The following is a 16070-nucleotide window of genomic DNA, read 5'->3' as shown; positions in this document are numbered from 1 at the left end:
CTCTCTGCCAGCTCTGGGTCTTTACTGAAATCAGTTTATCCTCCTTGGGCACTCCAGAGAGAGGGATGGAACCCTGCAGCCCTGGGGCTGCCAGGAATCTCTGTATGGGCTCAAGGACTCGTTTGACCCACGAGCTGTTTCAATGTCAATCCATGTGATATCCTCAAAGTGTGATTTCAGAAAGGTTTTTTTCTCATTATTTTTTTTTCCCCATTTCTTTAACATTTTTTTCAGCCTGCTGATGGAATTGCAGGCTGAGATGCAGCAGAGGCAGGGACCCTCCCTGGGCAGGCATCAAGAGCTGCTGGGTCGCTTTCTGCCGAGTCTCACCCCACTCACTCCCAGCTGATAACTCAGCTGGATGCTGAGTTATGAAGGTTATGAAGTTTAACCTGATTCCCAGCCACCAAATCAACCACTGAATGCCAGCCTGACTTGAACAGACAGGAGATAATTGCGTTTAATAAGCACGTGTGAAATGAGGAGTTGGAGGCTCTGTGGTGAGAACACAAACAAACCCTTGAGAGAACAATGGCAGAATTGAGCAATAACTGCACCCTCCCATCTGCAGCTCTGCCTCTCAGCTCCTGCAGAAGAAAGGTAAGCCCAAATTAACCGGGGCTCTTTAAAAAGCTTGGATCAGTCTGATTAGTCTTTGCTCTTCTCTGCTTTTTAACCATGACAAGAAAATGCATCAGCTCTGCTGTCAGGAAATACTGTCAAAGAAATTTCCAGTGCTGTTGCTCTTGATTACCAAAGAATTTTTTCCTTTTTGCATTTTAGGTATTTAACAGCTTAAAATACTTCCCCAGTGAAGCATACACAGATTAATATTTCATTACAAGAACTTTATTACGTCACGTTTTATATTTTAAAAAAAATCCCAAAACAAAGGATGCTGATTTTCTCTCATTCTGTAAAAACAGAAACAAGAGGAATTAGGGCTCTCTAGCCCACCTGAGAACTAAGATCTGCTTAGCTTTGAGGCCAGTAGCAAGTATGAGGAGAAATAAATTTATTGGTAATGGAGTGACGCTCCACCATCGTCTAACCAAAGGAAGGGCTCTATTTCACTGTATTGTACATTATTTTTTCTATTTGTTCCTCTAATCTGTGCTAGAACTCCCCTTATATTAACATTCCTGAGTCTGGAAGCAACAAGTTTCATTGCTAAAGTTTGTGTTCTACTGAGGGCTGGGTGCCAAACGAAGAATTATCAATTTTTGTCACTCTCTGTTCATGGAGCCCGTGCCACTCATGGCTTACAGGCTTTGACAAAATCCTGCTGAATTTTGTGCCCACCAGAAATTAAAACTTCTCAGGTTTATCTGTAAGGAAATAACTCCACACATTTTTACTTTTCTGTGCTGCTGTTGCTTGTTCTGTTTCACTATTTTACTTTTCCTGTATGAATAGCCTGTAATGCACAAAGGATTGAAAGGCCCAGAATGGATTTCTGTCCTCAAACAAGGATGTTTTTAATTTTGTTCTCTCTCCATTTTCTAAAAATTCAATTGCTCTCTGTTTGCCTTTGAGCTGATGTTTTTGTAGAATTGTCTATCATAATTCCAGCAACATATTTCTGTGCAGCTTGGTCAGAGCCCAGAATTGTAAATGCAAATTAAGATTTTTTTTCCTCTCATTGTGCATTGTTTTTATGTCTATCAACATCACATTTTAGCTGACATTTTATTGCCACTTTCTCAAGCTTGCAATAAAATCTCATTTTATTAACATCATTAGATGAGAAACAGAAAACTTGGTAACTCAGTAAAGTTTTATTTCTATTTTTTTCTGCATATAGGACCCAGTACAAACCTCTTCCAGGGTAAAAGTTAACCTGGACCCCCAAACAACTTCATTTACAAACCTTTAAAAAGCCCTTTTATTAATCACAAGATCTTCTCTTCTTCTCTGATCATCTGATCTGGACTTGCATCATTTCTTGTCCCCTTCTCTCAGCCAAATCTGCTTATTTGACACCAGTTCTATGTCAGTAAGTTTGCAAAAATACTCGAGTGTCAATGTGCTAATCCTGAATGTGTAAATGCAGTGCAGGATATGGCACCAAATAATTCAGGAACTGCCCCCTGTCAAATGCACCCCTGCAAAAAACCTAAAATACCCCAAGTAACCTGAAAAATAAGTAAAAATCTAATATAAGTAGCTTTGTTTGCTTAGGAAGAGTATGTTTTCCAAACAAGAACAGTCCAAAGATAATTGTAGAAAAATAAGAATAACAATATTTAGGTTAACATTTACCATAAAAGAACGGGAGCAGATTATCATTGAAAAGCCTTGGAAAATATCTCCTGAAAATGTGCTGTGGTGGTTTTGTACAGAAAGTTCTGTAGAATATCCTTTATTCCTGAGCCAAGGGGAAGAATTACTGAGAAAGATTTCTCCAAGAGTTTGTGTGCCTTTCCATATGCCACAGTTTAACAGGCACTAGCAGGTCTGTTTGTATCATCATTTTTTTGTCTTTAAAAAAAGAAAAAAAAAAATTGCTTTTTGCTAGTTTTCATATGTTCCCTAAAGATTTTCATCTTGCAAATAAAAGAGCTTAATTATTTCCATAATGGAAGGATTAGTGTTCCCATGAGCAGATTCTTTCTGTTTAAAAGTCATTGTAGGTGTAATAAAATTCAAGCAGTTCATGACCAATGCAGCTGCTTCACAAATTACTGGAGTTCAAAAAATAAGAGAATAATTAAAGAAAAAAAAAAACACCCAACAAAACAACAAGAGAAAAGAGATTTTTAAAAGAGAGGATTAAAAATAAAACTAAACAAGCCCAGTGCCATCAGGTCAAACTAGTGGAGAAAAGTGTAATACAATAGCTGCCGCCTAAATAAGCCTTAATGTTCCTGTGGATTTTCACAGGAGGGTTTGGGGATGGTGCATAAGAGCTGCCAGGAGAGTTCCCGTGGACTGAATGGCTTTATATTGCACTATATTTATATACATTTTATATTTATTACATATTGACCCGTGGATTTGGGATTCTGTGCAGCCACTGAGTGCAGCCTGCTCAGGCTTTACCCTCTCCATTTTAGCCCATAGAAAAAAATTACCAACCTTGTGTGAGGACTTACAAGCCGCAAGGGTTTGAGTAGAATGGTAGTGGATTTGTCACAGGGTGAAAAAGTAGAATTTTTGGGGCTTTAGAATGGGGGTTCAAGAGGCAAGATGGAGGAATTTGGGCATGTCCTGTCCTTCTTCTTGTCCTTCATTTTCTGCTGTGATGGTGACACTTCTGGATTGGTTTAGAGTAGAGACAGACTGTTTAATGTAGGTGATAGGTGTTGGAGAATTATTGTCAATAAAGTACACACAGTTCTTAGTATAAAAAGCCAACACCACCCCGAGGGCAGGGACTGTGCCACAATCCAACCTGCTGGACAGACCTCAGCAGGTCTGAGAAAGAATGTGATAAATAAGAGAAAATAAACAACCTTGAGAAGCAGAACTGATGAATCTTGACTTCTTCTTCAGTTGTAGTGCTGAGGAAAAAAAGAGAATTTCTAATACCTCAAAAGTCATCTCAAGCAAAGAAACCTGAGACTCAGGAACAGAAGTTACCCAAAGAACGTGGCACCAAAGCAGTGCAGGAGCTCTGGCTGTCCCCAAGCTTTGTTTGTGCTGGTTCTAAAGGAGAAGCCTGATGGATCCAAGGAGTTTCCCAGATCCAAGGAGCTTCCCAGAGCTGCCTTGTGCAGCAGAGCTGGAGGCACAGGTGAGCTTGGTTCCCATCCATCCATCCATCCATCCATCCATCCATCCATCCATCCATCCATCCATCCATCCATCCATCCATCCATCCATCCATCCATCCATCCCTGCCTGCAGGGCTCTCTCTGCTGCACCTACAGGCTGAGGGCACAGAGCACTTGGTGTTGCACTGCAGATCTTCCCCTCCTTCCCTTCCTTGTTTCACAGTCCCTCTCTGCTGATGCAGAGGTCTCTTTATGGCTGGGAGAGTCTCACAGCTCTAAACTGCTCCTGTGTTTTCTGGGGACTTCACAAGTTCCCAGAGCAATTTAAACTCGGAGTGGTAAAGGAGGCCTGAAAAGTTCCCTTCCTTTTCCTTACCTTTTAGGAAGTGGCATCAAACTGTCCTTCCAAAATGAGTCTGCATTTATGATTCAGCGCTGTGCAGCAGCCCCAGGGCCAGCCCAGATAAGCTGCTATAAATCATTCAAAGCAGGGAGATAACAACACTCCTAGTTAAGATCCAGGTTTATATTATGTATGTTTATAAAACAGAAATAGGTGTCTCTGACTGAGTACCAACATCCCAGCCTATTCTGGGAAGTCTTTTCTGTGACTTATGTAGTCTTTGATCAGTTTTTACCAGTGTTCAGTGAACAACTTCGTGTTTACCTATATGAAGTTTTTAAAAATTATTTATAATTAAAGGAAATCTAGTATGTTGTATCAATAGGCTAGTGTCCCGCCATTGTGGAAACACTACTTTAAAATGTTGAATATTATCTTATGAAACTATAAAGAGGTGGTTTATGTTATAACTGGTCCAATTTAACTGATACAAAAAGATGCAGTCGTGCCATCAGTTCCAACTGTCCCTCTCTTTCCTCTATTACATTATATTTAGCACTAATGCAAAATGTGAAATAGAAACAACTGGAAACTGATGTTACAACTCCCCCCAAGCACTGGTTTTCCATCAGCTGAGTGAACTGAACTGGTTTAATCTGTGTGATGCACTGCAGGTGTCGGGGGAACAGGGAAGTCGCATCTGCCCATGGAAGTTTCCAGTTACCTGAGTTTGTGCAGTTACCCGTTTCTGCAGTTTGTGCACGCTGGGCAATCATGCTCCGAGTCCCTGGCTGCCAGCAGGCTCTGATCCCCACTCAGTGTGTGTTTTGGACTACTCTCTTTAAGAGGTGGAGTGCAATTAGAGCATCTTAGCTGGGTCTCTGCGTGGCCACGTTCCACCTCTCCAGAAACCCTGGCAGTGCTCTGAGCCTTTGTGAAGTATTAGTGCTGGCATTAGGAGCAATTCCTGATTTATTATTGTGTGTCACTTTAATTAACATGCTGTTTCACTCCCCCTTGCAGGCTGTTAATGAAGATGTTAAATAAACAGGACCAAACAGTGATCCCTGCAGAGCTGCACCAGACACCTCCCACCCGCTTGATGCATTGCCATTTTTCATTACCCTTTATTTGCACTCAGCCAGCCATTTTTAAATCCAAGTGACAGTCCTCCATGTCCAAGCCAATTTGAATTAATTTTGCGAGCAGAGATTTTGTAAGACACTACATCAAGTGTTTTACTCAGACCAGATATATTACACATGCTTTCATCCACTAATTTTCTAAAGCTATCAGAAAAAGCAATCAAGCTTTGAAGATTACTAGCACCCAGCCAGCTTTTTGCTGGTTTATTCACTTACAAAACCAATCTTGGCATTATTAAAGATTTGCCACTCCTTCAGCTGATGAGTGATTTAAAACAATGCATCTTTCTAATCCATTACCTTCCCAAAATAACACAGAGCCCTGATTATTCCTCTTAAGTGCTATTTTAGGGCTCTGTGGTGTGTGAGTTTAAATTGTGATTGGCAGACAGATATTTTTCTTGAAAAGGATCCGTGATTTCAGCAGCTTAGCTTATGTTTATTTTACATGCTTCCAGCTGTTAGCTTGTATCAGCAGTTATTCCTTATTCCCAGTATGGAAGCAAGCAGGTCCTGTGGCACCTCTTTAATTATATCAGGGAAGGAACATCAGACTGGCAGTACAGGTAAAAAATACAGTCTGGCAGGATTAGCCCTCACAAAACCAGATTTATTTCTTACAGCAGAGGAACATGCCAGTCAAAATAAACTTTCTCTCCTTATTTAATATATCCCTTCCCTCTATGTTTTATTGCCTGCTCATGCTATAAATTGTTATACTTAAGACTTCTAGTCAGAATTTGGGTTTTTTCCCCCTCTTTTGGCTTGTTCATCCCTTATTCTTCTGCCTGCCTAAAGCTGGAACCATTTATTCACCACCTATTCCTTCCCGTGGTTGTGAAGGGCTGTGTTTGTTTTCCAGATGTGGTTTGGGGCACAGGGAAATGTGGTGCCTGCAAGTTTCTGCAGACTCTTCACTAAAATTGGGAGGGTTTCAGGTATTTTTCCCTCCTACTAAACTCTGGTTTTTCACAGCTGCCCCCACTGAAACACTTTCTCTTTTCTCTGCCAGTGTCATTCAAATACAGTTCTTGGTTATTCCCTTACCTGGGGCTCAGCTCTGCCTCTGCTTTGTCAATGGGGTTTTTACTGAAATGAGTCCAAAAAGTTTCCTGCTACATTTCTCTAAATTTTTCATGCTGTTAACTCAGCTTGTTCAGGGTAAAAATTTTCAAACTGGAATGTCACCCTCACAAAAATGCTGAGTGTTTTGCTGACTTCTGTGAGTTTAGGGGATCCTACAATGGATGTTGAATTGTTTATTGAATGTGGTTTTTCTTTATGTCTTCACTCAATTTTATTTATCAAAATTAATGGTCTCTTGATTGAAGTCTTTCAGCTCCTAGTGGAGTGACTACATCAGAATACCCAGTGCTGAACTCCTTTGCATGTGTGCATGAAGGCAGAAAGAACATTGATTTTCCTCCCAAGGATAAGGGAAACAAAGGTCAGAGCTGCTCACACTCTAATTTATGCAAGATTAATGCAGAGAATACAGCAGAGTTCACTTAATGAGGGTGAAACATGCAGATGGGTGAAGACTTATCAGTTTCAGTTCTGATTTCCCAACTGAAAGAATATAAATACAATAATGTAAAATATCTTTAAAAAGAATTCCTGATTTAGAGGTAAGCAGTAGTGTGCAATCCTGTTTGAAGGTGGAAACAAGGAGCTCAGGCCTCATTTCCCTCTGCTCAGCCTTTGGAATATCCTGCATTTTCTGCTTCCACACTTGTGGAAAGGTGGGCACCGTTCTATCATTGGTGAGGCTGCACTGGTGGGACGATGCTGTCCCACAGAAATATTCCTGGGCTAATGCTCTCGTGGCTGCTGGAGGAAATCCAGAGGTTTGTGTTAATCAGCGTCTGCAGTCCTTAAAAACAAAGAAATTGCTGATGAACTCAGAATGGTAAGAAATGCCTGGTGTCTGCCGCAAAGTGCCTGGAGTGAAGAGTCCTCTCTCCACGGATTGACCTTCTGGAGCTTCAATTGTGCGTCTGCACTCACACCCAGCAGTGCTCTGCAGCTCAAGATTGTGTTGCCAGCTGCCTTTAAGACTCCCTTTTAGTCTCTCTTTGCTTTGCAGAGCTTTTCCTTAGCACAGTGACAGAGACACAGAGCAGACAAGGCAAAGCACAGAGAGAAAAAGGAGCATTGGTGTTACTGCAGCAGGAAAAAGCCACTGCCAGTGTCTGTGTGGAGCACTCCCATTTGTATAGTCTGTTGCTGAGAATGAAGCTCTGCTCCTTGGGAGGGATTTATTGTCCCTAAATGGACAGGTATGGATTTACTGTGGGTTTGAGAGGCTAAAATTAGTTTTGCTGCTGTGCATTCACAGGTCTGACTCTGCGTCTCCTCTTGCTTGGTGACCTGCCCCAAATCCAGGTCCTGTTCTGTCTCCTCCTTCTGAGCCCCTCACGTTATTATTGGTGGGCAACGGGCACACAAACGTTCAACCATAATTTCTCTCCTTAAAACTGGAATGGGGGCTTTGGAAAGAGCTTCATTTTCAGCAATATGCTGCAACTTCCACTCGAAGCAGAAATAAAAACGCCCATTTCACTCTGTAACTGACTTTAATCTCCAAATTTGGCACACTAACTCCTGAGAGGTTAACTGAATTTTCAGCTCACCAAACAAAAGTCCTTAAAGTGTATACTGGAGTTTTGCTCAGATTTTCTCATGTTTCATGGATTTTCTGAACTAGTTCAGCCCGATGTTGAGTTTTAAACAACTTCCAGGCATCTGAGAGAAAGAAAACTCCTGAACATGCAGCAGGAGCTCTGCATTCACCAGGATCTGGTGAGTTTCAAAGACTGTTCATAGACACCTGCTGAATGTTGTTTTTGGATGTTTCTAGACAATATTTTGTTGAAAAAAAAACCAATCCACTCTGAAAAAAATTATGAGCTCTGCCTCCCTTTTGAAATGCAAACATCACAGCTATCTATTCTTCTGTGCTGTCTCCTCATCTACAGTCAGTGCAAACCAGGGGGTCAAGGTAGGGCCTCGTGTGCCGAGTCTGAAGTGAGGAAATAAATAAAGTTCCATTGGCACCAGGTTCATGTTCTGCCTCCAAAGCTCTGCCAGGTGCTCCCAATCCTTTGTCTGTGTTCTTGGAGTCACACTGCTGGACTGGGAGGAAGAGAGGTCATTCACAGCTTTATTAAACATCTGTAATGCCTGTTACTTAATTAAAACCCAGCCTGATAGAAGCCCAGATTGCATCTGCCTGATAAGAGATATTCCACTGTTCTCTTACCGTGGAAACTGTTGTGTTTGACTGAGTTTTCCCTCTATTTCAGAAATCAAATGTTGAATTGATGAGCTTCTTTCTCCCCTCTGATTTCCAAAAGCAAAGAAAAGAACAATATTCATGTTGGCAAGAATTTCCTACAGCACTAAAATCTATTTCTGCTGTGCTGGCTTTTCTGTATTTTTCGTGCCTCTCTTTTGTTTCTAACAGAACTGGTTGCTTCCCCAAAAATCTTATGAGAACTTTCAGACTGCAATCAATTTCCAGTGTCTTTATGAAAGCAAAGCTCTGTCATTATGTTCCCAGAGGGATGTACCAGTAAACCTGAATCTGGGGAATAAAATTGGAGGATTACTGTTTCTTGTCATGTATTTCAGTTTTATGGTGTTGAGTACACTGGAATGGCTTAGTAGGGGCAAAAAACAACAGCAAGGAAGGGAAATAGCTATTAATGTCCTATCAGAGCTTGATAGGGCTTGATAGAATTTAAAAAAAACCCCAAACTTGTGATATCTTCAGCAATTGTAATTTCAATTACTTGCTAGCTAAAGGCAACTTTCACTGCTCCAAGTTAGGAAATCATGTAAATAGACTAATTAATATAATTTGCCTTGTGCTCCACTAAGAGAACAAAACCAAATATTTCATTTTCTAAGAGGAAGAAAAAAAAGTAAACTAAATATTATAAATATTCAGCCCGTCTGTAAAGCAAACATTGCCTTTTTCCTGTCATGCCCAGCATTTCTGAGGGATTCAGCAGGATTCCCTGGGATGGCGGTGCCTTGCTTTGGCTCTCCAGCTGCTCCCCAGTGGATGGCAATGCTCCTCTGTGAGGATGAGAGGCAGCTCTCCCAGAGCACCGAGCAACAACGGGGGGCTGCACGCGGAAAGGAGGCTTCATCATCTTCTATCTGCAGCCCTTTAATATCAAGAGACTTCCACAAAACTTGAAATGAGTCTTTGAAATGTTCCGTGCTGTGGAGGTAGGAAGGTACAATAAATAATATTTCTCTTTTTCCTCGTGTGGAATGGAGAGATAAAGCTATTTATAAAGCTGTGAAGACTTACAAATCATTCCAACAGGTTGTCATATGTTAATGTCAGCGAGAATTTAATCACCCAAGGTAAAAAAATCTATATTTTTTTTTTCTCCAATCCTATCTTATTTTCATAACTCTCTCTATTGACAGATTCTCTTGTGATGATAGATTAAAGGAATGCCCAAGACCAGAAAAATGTAAAATCAGAAAAAGTGCAGGGAGTGACCCAGTGGGTTGTCTTTAAACTGCGTGGCAGTTTTATTTTTTTGTTCTTGCAGCATTTACAGGATCTAATGAGGAGTCATTGCGCTCAGCACTGTGCACCTGCTGAACAAGGAAATACAGAGCTAATAAATGGACGGACTGTGGAGATCCAGATTTATGTAACAAGCAGCAAAGCTATCTGTGCAAACTCTTTGTGGAGTTGTTGGTTCAGGAATAAACAACCTTGCTTAGGAGCAGAACAGTTTTACTCATCAATTTATTAATAAAGATTTTTATGACAGCTGCTTGCCCAAAAAGCTGCTCAGTGACGGGTTTAATTTGCCATCTGGGACTGGAGTGCCCTGAATTCTTTGGCTTTTAGCCACTCTCACTCCTGTTAAAAGGAGACTCATCCTTTGGCTTTCCAGGTGATCCCGTGGTGAGTTTGACTTTATCCTCTGAACCAAAGAGGAGTTTTATAGAAAAATAAAGACATGCACGACGTTACATCTGTGATCACATAATTTTGTATCTAGCTCTCAGCAAATCCAGCGCTGGTGAGGTTCTTGTCCAGAGGAGGTTGGACATCCAGCATTCCTTGGTGGCCTTTGTCCTTTGTCCTGAGCTCAAATTGAAGTGGGGAAGGCTCAGCCCAAGCTTGCTGTGCTGCTATGGTGAGTATTAGAAAAAATTCATCTTAAAAACCCCCCTGTTCCCTCCTTCAAAATAATGTGATGCTGCTGATGGATCTGATGGCTTTGGCTCTTTCCCTCACTGCATATGAGCAGTACACAGAGCTGAAATGTGAAATCTGACTGCCTGTATTTCCCTTGGGGTCAGTGGGAGGGTGCAGAGCCCTGTCCTGGGTGGTGGGACACAGGTGAGGTGTCCCAGGTGGTGGAACACAGGTGAGGTGTCCCGGGTGATGGAACACAGGTGAGGTGTCCTGCATGGTGGAACACAGGTGAGGTGTCCTGGGTGGTGGAACACAGGTGAGGTGTCCTGGGTGGTGGAACACAGGTGAGGTGTCCTGCATGGTGGAACACAGGTGAGGTGTCCCAGGTGATGGAACACAGGTGAGGTGTCCTGGGTGATGGAACACAGGTGAGGTGTCCCAGGTGGGAGCAGGGGCTGGAAAGTTCCTTCCCACTCCAGAGGTGCCTGGTGCAGCTGGAAATGGAGAGGACAAAAGTTCAAACACATAAACAGCACCGTGGGGCTGAGCCCTGCTCGTTGTGCTGGGGACATTCATCTCTCCCTGGGTTTTTAGGACGTGGCTCTCATTTCCCTCTCCCTGCGTTTCACAATGCAGGGTGTATTTCCAAGCCCTTCTAAACGAGGGGTTCTGCCTGTTAGAAACACAGATTTATATTGCTGGCTCCCTGACGAAGGGCTGGCTGTCTGATGGTGTGGGGCTGGGGCTGTGGCACAGAGCAGGCTGTAATAGGAAATCAAATAGTTCATTTCACAGCCATCAAGTGCATGCTGAGCTGCCTGACTGCTTTATGCTGCTTTATCTTTGAGGACATAAAACCTATTCTTACTTTATGAAAACATACTTTGTGTTGGATAATCATTTCATTTACATATAAAGGTTACACTTAATAAAAATATATGAACCAAAATCGCAACAAAGATACAACATCATAAACCACCTTTTTTAAAGTCTGCTGCTTTTTCCCCTTGAAAGGCTTCATTGCCTTTAAGACAGGAGATATTGCTTCAGAACTAAAGATTTAAAGCTTTTTTCTTCTGCCTGTAGTAAAAGTAATAAAGCTTTTTATTGTACAAAGACTGTAAATATATTTAGCAATAATTTCAACAGCTGGAAGTGTCTAGATGTCTGTAGTGGAAATACAAGGATCATATTTACCTAGACTTGGCCTTGAAATTTCTATAACCCTTTTCTTTCCACCTAAGCAGCACCGAGCAGTTATTGGCTGTTATCTTGTAAACACTGCAAGACAATTTCGTGGAGAAAATGACTCTGTGCAGCCCGAGATCAGATCCTGCTGGAGCAGCAGCGCTGGGAGTGTTTTCTGTCCTCGTTGTTTGTGACAAGTGTTCCCTTCTGAGAGGAACCAGCCCTGCAGGTTGGAGCCCGGCACCCAGAGCTCCAGGAGCAGAGTCAGGGCAAAAACAAATCATAGAGAAGATGAGAATTATGGTTTCTGTCATTGCTGGTGTTGTCCTGAATGCAGGAGGTGTTGGGGTTTGGTGCAGGGGCAGCTGAAGCTCGCTGCCTTTGCAATTACAGAAAGGTGAGAAGGTCTGGAGCCCGGCACCCACCCCCAGAGCCCCAAGAGCAGAGATGTTCTTTAGGAAATCCATGGCAAAAATAATGATAGAAAATGTGAGAATTATGGTTTCTGTCATTGCTGGTGTTGTCCTGGATGCAGGAGGTGTTGGGGTTTGGTGCAGGGGCAGGTGAAGCTCGCTGCCTTTGCAATGACAGAAAGGTGAGAAGGTCTGGAGCCCGGCACCCACCCCCAGAGCCCCAAGAGCAGAGTCAGGGATGTTCTTTAGGAAATCCATGGCAAAAATAGTGATAGAAAATGTGAGAATTATGGTTTCTGTCATTGCTGGTGTTGTCCTGAATGCAGGAGGTGTTTGGTGCAGGGGCAGATTTAAGGGCAGGTAAAGCTCATTGCCTTTGGAATTACAGAAAGTTGAGAAGCAAACTTGCATCAGTTTTCACTGCTGCCAACATCTCCTTGCCTTTCTCAGTAAATATCTCAGCCCTGCCAGTGTTTCATCCCTAAATCAGGATTAATGCTCTTCCTTTCCTCCAGTTTCCTATTGTACTCCTGTTGACCCAGGAATACAAACACACTTTCAGCTCCTGAACCTTATTATCCTCTGAGGAACATGTGCAGGGAGACAAAGGCGCTCTGCAAGCAGTGAGCAGCCTCTTCCAATTCCATTTATAAAATAAAATAATTATAATTGTTCTAACTCTGTGTGGAGGGAAGTACAACCAATTATTGCTCAGCTATAATCACAAAATAGAAATGAAATGCAGGCACAGACACTCATTGTGGGGGAACAGTGATCAGTAAGTTTGAGTGTGGTCAGAATATCTGTTGAAATTTCCTTGAAGGGTAAATACTTGCAGAGTTTCCAGGAAAAAAAGGAAAAATATTCCAAAATATTAGTTATCTCCACAGAAATTGTTCTTTTGGGGTTTTGTCAGAGGTGCACTCAGGCCTTTCAGCCATTCACATTTTTCTGGACATGGTCTCCTACCCTGGCATGTCGAATGTGGATGTGACCTGCGGTAAAATGTTAATTTATTCTCCTATTGAATGGCTTTGATGACCTTTTGGTAGAGGCTTCTCCTCTTCTCAGCTGCCCTCTGCTCTGCCTTTTGCGCTCTGAAATTGAGGACACCACACTGAACCAGGGAAACTTTGATTAACAGAACAAACATTTCACTCAGGAAATTTTAAATTTTGACTTGTAATACTTCACACTTCAAAACAGCATGAAAAAATCATATCTTTATGTCTCAAAAGGTTTTGTGAAAATACTGAAACATCCAGTTTTTGACAGCATCTTGCCAGCTACTTGAATTTGAAACATGAGAAAAGTCTCTGGAGCATACAGGAAGAGTGATGATAGTCAGAAGGAAATGGATTGTGTATTGTTAAAAAACAAGACCTATCCAAACATGCAAGAGAAATGGAAGGTATCAAATCAAGACAAATGTTATTGTGCTGATAATAAGTTGGTTAAGACAGAAAAGTTTTCTAATAAGGCTGGAGGAGGAGACTGCTTTCTGATGGATGAGAGGACCACCAAAATGAAGAAAAAATCTGTAAAATAATGCATTTCTCACTTTCTAACAACAGCTGTTTTAAAAATTATTAATGAAACAGATTTGGGTAACTTTTAAACATCATATCTTGGTATTATTGCTAAATTTTGCTGCAATAGGCAGCAAACCCTGCACACCATGAATTTCTAAGTTGAAATGTTTCATGGTACACTTCAGTGGAAAGTAGAAGAGCATTTTTAAAAGTAGACATCAGTAGTGATTGGAAACGTCAATTAACATGGTGTAAACAAGCATGAGTTTGTGTATTTCTGTGAAATGGAATCAAACTGTCTCAGCAGTGGGCAAAGTTCCTTTCGGTGCCACTGAAAGGGAACAGTGCCATGGCTACAGACCTGGAGCTGATGGATTATACAGGCTATCAGATATAGATTATTGCATTATCAAATTAAATATTAAATCTGGGATAGGATTTACTGAATTTGATTGTAGGAAACATGCACTTGACAAGAGCATTTTTCTGGGATCCCTTGGGGATGGCAACGGAATTTTGGGTTTGTAAAACACAAATCACATGTTCAGCTGATAGAAATTGACAGTGATATTTAATACAATTCCACCTGGTTTATCAAGATGTTATGCTTTGGTCTAAAATGCATTAGTAAGCCTAATGCCCACCTGGCTTGTCTTAATAGCAATAGTAATCATAATAGTATTAGTAGTAGTATTAGTAGTAGTATTAGTAGTAGTATTAGTAGTAGTATTAGTAGTAGTATTAGTGGTAGTAATAATAATAATAATAATAATAATAATAACTAGTGTATTAACATTGTTACAATAATATATTATTATTAATATTATTGTATAATAGTATTATACAATAACAGATTTAGGTCTCCATTTTGGGTAATAAGATGTGTAAAGATACTATCCCCTACAAAAATAGTCCTCTATTGATGAACTAATTATGAAATATAAAGTGTCTGCACAGATAGAAGATTTGTTTTCTAAGCAGAGACAGGAGGTTGTCCCAGTACAGAAGCCACAAGGGTTTGGGCTCCACCTCTTGCAGAGAATAAAAGTGTGACACTGCTAAAAGTGTGACCTGACCAACCACAGCCACCTCACAGGACTAGTGGACTGGGAAGGGAATGAATTTAAATATAAATTTAAATATAAATTTTAAATAAAATTACAAAAAGGTGCTGCTATGGTTTGTGGAGGAGTTCAGTGGGATGGGGCTTAATAAATAAATGTGGCTACTTGGATGCAGACTGTTGAAACTCCATCACTTTGTACTTCCTTTAATGCTTTTAATTCTCCCCTCATAAAAAAAAATTCAAGTTACACAGTGTAGCAGTTGAGGAGAAGCTGACACAAATAATGGTGATTTTGATTCTGAAATGACCTAAATCTCTTTGTTTCCACCTCCAGGATGACACGGATGAACACTCCTGGCTGTGTTTCCTGCAGACCTTGCTCTCCCCTGCACCTTCGTGGCACAGACAAATATTCCAGTTCACAGAATGGGGACAATTAGAATGGAAGAAGTTTTTATGGTTTGACTTGGAGACTTTCATTGTGCTTTATTGGATAGTTAGAGGCATCAGCATCTCAGAAGTTAATGACCTGCCTGAAATCATGGGGATTTTAGAAGATGGAATGTTACTAAATTAATAAATATAACAAATATTAACTATTTCATGCAAGTATATGGTCTATCTGAAAATAAAGCTGAGAACAGTGCTCGGTTTTCACTTCAGAAGTGATGGTTTCATATACAACTACAGCATTTTTTATTTATGATGTTGATATTCAGAACAGAGCTGTGGATTATATTCATCGTGCCCATCTGGGCTGTGCTTGCATGTTAATTAAAACACAATTTCCCTTAATGTGGAGATGCTCTCTGTCTTCAGGCTGGGGCTCCTTCAGCAGGCTCAGGACAGCCTAAGTGTGGAGAAATGTTCCAATGGTTGCTCTTATGTTTATGGTGAAGGCGGGAAAGTTTTCCAGCTCCCCAGGTAATGAGCCTCCAATACAGGAAACATTTGGGGATGATGTAGGATCTGCTGAGGAAAATGGAAAGTATGATGAGAGATGAAATGAATTATAGACAAGTGAAGGAAATGGGGAAAGTTTTAAGAGAAATTGTTTTATATAGAATAGTTATTATAACACTTAGTCATTAAAACAGCAGTAATAAAATTATATTTATGGCTGAATAAGGAGTCTCGGTGTGATTAAGATATGGAAGCAGCTAATTGGACTGCTGAAATATTAGGATATTGAAGTGATGAAAAGTATACAAATGAAAATAAAAGTGCATAAAAATTAATGAGGAGACCGAAATAGGAAATGGAATAAAGGAAAATAAGAAATGAAGCAATGTGGAATGAATAAACACCCAGCTGGAAGACAAGGAGATCTTGAGGACATTGCAGGAGTGAAGGGACATCCATCGCCCCAGAGGTGCTGCTGGTGCTGCAGCTGTGCCCAGGGGCAGGGCTTGGGCTTTCTGGGGGTGCAAAGGATGAATTCTGCACACCAGGATCTCCACGGTGCAAGTGGGGCTGTTCCTCACTGTGTAT

General features: G+C 41.1%; 1 long non-coding RNA gene across 2 annotated transcripts; it reads left to right on the top strand.

Moving 5' to 3' along the window:
• Positions 1-3759: 3759 nt before the first annotated feature.
• LOC131088356 (uncharacterized) lies at positions 3760-15668 on the top strand. 2 transcript variants are annotated; one of them, XR_009115097.1, is made up of 4 exons: positions 3760-10143; positions 10241-10378; positions 13220-13392; positions 14914-15668. It is a non-coding gene; the product is annotated as an uncharacterized LOC131088356 (long non-coding RNA). The 2 variants fall into 2 exon arrangements; XR_009115095.1 differs by having other exon boundaries at positions 3762-10378.
• Positions 15669-16070: the final 402 nt, after the last annotated feature.

This window comes from Melospiza georgiana, chromosome 12 (genome assembly GCF_028018845.1).
Source record: "Melospiza georgiana isolate bMelGeo1 chromosome 12, bMelGeo1.pri, whole genome shotgun sequence".
In the NCBI taxonomy this organism is placed as follows: Eukaryota; Metazoa; Chordata; class Aves; order Passeriformes; family Passerellidae; genus Melospiza; species Melospiza georgiana.
This window is presented reverse-complemented; position numbering and strand designations above follow the sequence as displayed.